General features: G+C 45.3%; 1 long non-coding RNA gene across 3 annotated transcripts; it reads left to right on the top strand.

Moving 5' to 3' along the window:
- The first annotated feature begins 1,265 nt into the window (after positions 1 to 1,265).
- Positions 1,266 to 3,468, top strand: LOC123180418 (uncharacterized). Of its 3 annotated transcripts, none has more exons than XR_006490992.1 (3): positions 1,266 to 1,640; positions 1,844 to 2,135; positions 2,224 to 3,468. It is a non-coding gene; the product is annotated as an uncharacterized lncRNA (long non-coding RNA). The 3 variants fall into 3 exon arrangements; XR_006490994.1 differs by having other exon boundaries at positions 1,844 to 2,486; positions 2,892 to 3,468; XR_006490993.1 differs by having other exon boundaries at positions 1,267 to 1,640; positions 1,844 to 2,978; positions 3,221 to 3,468.
- Positions 3,469 to 5,843: the final 2,375 nt, after the last annotated feature.

Here is a 5,843-nt window from a genome sequence, read left to right as displayed (position 1 = left end):
CGACCTTATCGTCTCGGCGATGGGGACGGCAAGCTGGTCTGGCGGCGACGCGCGAGCGCGTGCCCTCGGTCGATTGAACAGGGGGAGGGGAACAGGACCGGGTAAAGGTAGGTGGGCCGGCCTGCTGGGATGGGCCGAAGCCCAAGGGGAGGCCAGGGGCTCTCCCACTCCTTCTTCTTTCCTTTTCCTTTTCCTTTTGATTTTCCCTTTTTTAGCAGCTTTTGCATTTTCTTTTAGCCACAATTGACTTTGCAAAAATATGCCACTGGCCAAAACAATTTCAAAGAATTATTGGGCACTGCCACAAAAGATTGTGAGGTTTTTAGAAATAGTTTGCAATTTTTATAAATTAAAAAGGCATTTAATTTAATTGCTTTAGCCACAGTTTTAACTAGTTTAGGGCACTTGGACATTTTGGAAAAATGTTAGTTCACCTCCAATACTAACAAGTGATTATTGGCCACAAGATGAACATTTTAGTTTTCATGTTAGAGCAATTTGAATTTCACTTAGAATTTGAATTTGAGTCCAACTGAAATTTGAAAGAGATAAGAAACAATGATGAACAAACACTTGTTTAGCAAAAGGATTAACTTAACCCCAGGGATTACTGTAGCATCATTACACCGGGGTGTTACAGTTGCTCCAGGGGAAACTCTGATCGTCAGGTCGGGTGGTGGCGGCGCGTTGGTGTCGTAACCTTCTTGAAGGCGCCGCCTTGGAGCACACGGTTCGTCATATGCGGCTTCATCTCTTCGCGGTGGCGTGTTCACGGTGGACCCCGATTGCTCTGTTGTGCTAGGGGTGGTGTTGCTGCGCTCAGCGCCTATGTATCCCGCCTTGGGTGTGTGCGTATGTTGTGGTGGGGTGCGTTTGTACTTGGGCTGTGGTTGATCATTGCTTTATATATAAAGCGGGGCGAAAGCCTTTTTCGGTAATGGCCGGAGCAGTGCGGAGTAGCCACCCCGGCAAGCTCCGCCACTGCATGTAATGCTCGATGATTTGAACTTGATTCTCGTTTAATAAGATGGTTATGCGCATCATGTGATGCAAAGGCCATGCACTCTTTTTTTCTTCTCTAAACTAGAACAATGCTCGTGCGTTGCAACGGGATATCCAAAACAATAAGGTGCGGGAGAATGGCGCCCGCCGGTTGATCCACGCGATTTTACTATGCCCAGGTAACACCTCCCTCAGATAAAACTAGTGATGGATGGTTATATTCCTCAAAAAAAAGTGATGGATGGTTATCCTGTAATTCTTCTCCACGAAGCCACAGGCCTCTATCTCCTTTCCTCAAACCTGCCGCCACACCAACGCAACCCTGCCCACGCACGTGACCTCCTCTCTCTCTCTCTCTCTCTCTCTCTCTCTTGTTTGTGTGATCCGCCCTCCCACATAGCCGCACGATCATCGCCATCTCGAGTGGTGGGAGGAGAGGGCGACGACGAGCAGTTTTGATCTGTCATCTTCTTCGACGCGGATGGCAGCATATCGATCCGGCGCAGGAGGTTCGGGATGTTCGTTGCTGCTGCGAAGAGGTAGCGATGGGATTCAGCGAAGGGCAAGGGTGCCGATCTCCCTCCTCCCGCTCCCAATCGCTGATGTGGCCACCATCAACCTGATCTTCACCACCTCAGGTGCGCTCACTCTTTTCCTCTCTACAACACTTGATCTCTATTCTTCTCCCTCCTTTAGCTATTAACCGGTGATGAACTAATTAGTGTGTCCCTGCATCTTAGTAGTATTAAGAAAATGAAAGTTGTTGTGAATTTGGTATGCACTATGAAAATGTGTGTGTGTGTGTGTGTGTGTACTAATATTGGTGCTCTTTTGGGTTTAGGATTGCAGAATTGTTCCCTTTGGTTTGAAGGAACTGGGCAGGATTGAGATTGAATTGTTCAATTACTATTAGGATCTGAATCTGGTGGACTCCATACCATGATGCTAAATCTTCTTACGGGTAGCTTTTGATGCAGCAGTGGACAGTAAGATTGTTTGCTGAATCAGCCCATGCTCACACGAATAATTGGTCGCTTTTTTTGCCCATTCGCTTCTGATGTTGACACAAGGAGAGGATGCCCATATTGTATAAGCCGTGGTACAAAATCCTCCATTCAATTAAAACCACAATGGTAATGTCGTGCCATAGTTTGTACTCAAATTGTATAAGCCGAACTGGCATCAATTATTTATGTAATTGTACTATGTCTGGCATAATAGGAGAACGAGGCAAGCCAATAAGTTGAGAAGGTCCAAGAGTTGGCAAAAGCCGAACTGGCTGTAGCTCTTGCAAAAGAGAAAGCATCCTAGATCAAACATATTTCTGAAGCGAATCTCAATTTATTACCTGATAACTCTGTAGTACATTTTCTGTGCCAACATTACATTACTTAATCACTTTGATTAGTGGGAGCAACTAAGCTGTTGTTGTAGGTACACATCATCGGATTGAAGGGTGAGGAGAAGCAGAAGCAGATCAATAGGTTGCTATATTATTCCACATATATGGTTTTGTGTGATGTTACTTTGGATTACTATAGATGGTTCATCTATAATGGATATTAGTGGCTATTAAAAATTAGTTTTGATTTACTATGGCAATAGTTGTTGGTTACAACCATTAAAAAGATTGATTAGTTCCATCAGATTATTTGAACTGCAGCAAGGAATGAACATTACAACTCTCTTTGATTTTCTTGATGTTTCCTCTTTTGTCTGGTCTGAAATAATATGTCTTGTCTATATATTCTACTCTGCATCATCATTTTCTTCTATATTACTGATAGGAGAATATTGTAATGGCACTTCATTAGTTAGCGGTAATAGACACAACTCCAGTCATACCATGTTAGTACAATTAATTTATTTCAATTCCAAACATGTATCAGTTGCAGAAGATGTGGCACGAGTTGGTGGGCAGCTGGCTGTAGCCGTAGCAAGAGCATTCAGAGACATGAGCTGCTATCCGTACACACGTATATATTAGCTTGTGCACTGTCTCTTTGTCTCTCTACTACCTTGCCTACCCAGTCATGCTTTGAATTTGCTCTTAGCTTGGTGAGGTTATTGTGAGGTATTTAATTTATGTTCATAAACGGAAAAAATGATGCATGGTGAGATTTTAGGTGTATCTTATTGACTGCATGATTACATATATCGTGATGTTACTCAGCTATTATTCTCATTTGCTTCCCATTGTGCATTTGGTTTGTTGCAGGTCTTACACACCCGCACTTCTTCCTTATATTGCATGGATCCGACTAAGCCTTCCATGTGTCTCTCCCATTTTTTGAAGCTCTCGCAGAGAAGAAATTAAGGTTTTCTTAGCATTTCAGCTTCATCTAGGAAAGTTATAATCATTGTATTAGAAAAAACACAAATGATCCTCTCACAATGATGGAAAATTAGTTGTGAGCGATGACTTGTGTTCTCTAGAGATTTTTAATTTAAGTGCATGGTTGTCAATGGTGTTAAATGCATGTACGTTGAGTGATGGAATAACACCCCGTGTTACAAACAAGAAAGTGGAATGGGCGTGTCTCCACCTGGCAACGCCCCAACTTCCTCTCAGGAGGCCCGCAATGGCGGGCCCCAACCACTAGTAAATATTCTAGTACGTTAGCTTCTGATTTACCTGTCAATAATAATGTTATTGTGTAAATAAATGTTCATCAAATTTTGATCGTGAATTGCCTTATATTTTGATTAGAAGTTTAGTAAGTAAATTGTGGAATTGGTTCAGAAGGTAAGTAAATTAAGGTGACTGATTATCATATACATGGAAGGTTGAACGAAGAGGTCGTGAGAATAAAGATGAAATGGGAACCTTATGTTCTTTTTAAGTAGTAGAGAAATACCCGTGTGTTGTAACAGGATATAAATATTCTAGTACGTTAGCTTGTGATTTACCTGTCAATAATGCGATTGTGTAAATAAATATTTATCAAATCCTGATCGTGAATTATCTTATATTTTGATTAGAAATTTAGTAAGTATATTAAAGTGGTATTGGTTTAGAAGGTAAGTAAATTAAGATGACTGATTATCATAGAGATGAAATGTTGGACGAAGGGATGGTGGAAGCAAAAGTGAAATGAAACCTTATGTTCTTTTTAAGTAGTATAAGTAGAGAAAAGAGAAGGTTATAAGAGGGGCACTGTTCATTACTAGACATGGGGCGCATGACACTGTAGCAAAAGCCACACCAAATGAAAATACAAAACTAGATACAGCTCCTAGTGAGAATCTTGGGATGAGGCAACGGTAGGATATCCGGTGTACGTGGATATGGGAGCCAAATTGAATATCTGATTATAAGACTATTTTTTTCGTTTTTCTTTTTGCAGAAAATCTTCGGATCTATTCATCTTCAATCATGGCAGTACAAAGAAATACCAGAAATAATAAAAGTTATATCTAGATCATTACGTCACCTAGCGACAACTATAAGCACTGAAGCGAGCGGAAGGCGCGCCGCTATCATCGCCCCTCCTTTGCGAGCCGGATAAAATTTGTTGTAGTAGACAGTTGAAAAGTCATCATGCTAAAGGTCCAGCGCACAAAACAAGCAACCGCCGCCGATGAAAGAATATCGTAGATAAAAAGGATCTAACCTAAAGACACATGAATACAGACGAATGACAACCAGATCCGAACAGATCAACCAAAGACACATCTCGACACACCCACCAACGATGCTAGACGCGGGGCTAGACGGAGAGAATCTTTATTCGGTCTACAAAGGGAATCTTTCCCAATGGTCCTTGCACGCTCAACCTAACCATTGGTAGCCAAGTGGATTACATGGTGGGATCGGCTCGTCACGTCTCACCTCTACCTTTGACGAGATGTAACCGTGCATTGGACGGCATCGACGTGGTCGTATGATGCTTCCCCTCGTGCGTCGTCCAACCTTTCCCTACCTGTCTACTTGTCGTCGTGCGCGATATCCTAAATGAATAAGTGCTGCTGAAGGTAGGACCCTACGCTCCACGTGACAAAGGCGTCGCTGATGAGGAGAAATACCGTTGCCTACAATACAAAGCTAGCTAGAGGGTTGACGATGTGACGCCTCAGCCACATCCTTTGAATTGTTCACATGAGGCTCAAAGGACTGCCCCTTTTGTCAAGGTTCACATACCGGCCACCCTTCAAAAGAAAATGTTCACATGCCGGCCGGGTGAATCTGGGCTTACGTGGCCGTTCGAGAATCGAGATGACCATGGCAACTTTGCATTGGCTGGGTGGGTGGGTGTGGGTGTAGGGGTACTCATCTACGATGGAGCACGGACGCCTCTAAACGGTGCAAGACCCTTCTCTCCAGAGTCCTGAGCTCTCTACTGAAATGCACACAATCCAAAACCAATAACGAAAGGAACGTCAAACTGCGCTGAGCACCTGGTTCATACAAAGCCAGGTAGACTTCAGAATTAGAAACAGCCGGTGGTAGTCGCCCTGCTCCCCTCCCCTCCCCTCTCCTCCCGCGACGCTCCCGCGGTTGTCCGGGAGGCAACCTTAGCGCCGCCGCCGCCACCCCCCCTCCTTCTCTCTCTCCTCCCTCGCCGCCGCCGGGGGCACGAGTGGGCGAAGCCTGGTCGTCGCCGGCGGCGGCGGGGCCATCTCGTCTCCTTGCGCGGGGGGTGCGGCGCGGGCCGGATCTCGCCGGTGGGGATGCTACGCTCGATGCCGGGCGTAGCGGTGCGGCGGCGCTCCGGAGTGGGCCAGCGATGGCGGTGTGGCGTCGGGCGACAGGCCGCATGGTGGTGGTGCAGGCCGGCGGGTGGCGGCGGCGGCGGCTGCTTCGCAGTAGCGCCTCGGCGCCTCGTCTGGCGTTGCGGGTC

This window comes from Triticum aestivum, chromosome 1D (assembly GCF_018294505.1).
Source record: "Triticum aestivum cultivar Chinese Spring chromosome 1D, IWGSC CS RefSeq v2.1, whole genome shotgun sequence".
NCBI lineage: Eukaryota > Viridiplantae > Streptophyta > Magnoliopsida > Poales > Poaceae > Triticum > Triticum aestivum.
Note: the sequence above shows the minus strand (reverse complement) of the source record. Positions and strands in the feature narration are given on the sequence as shown.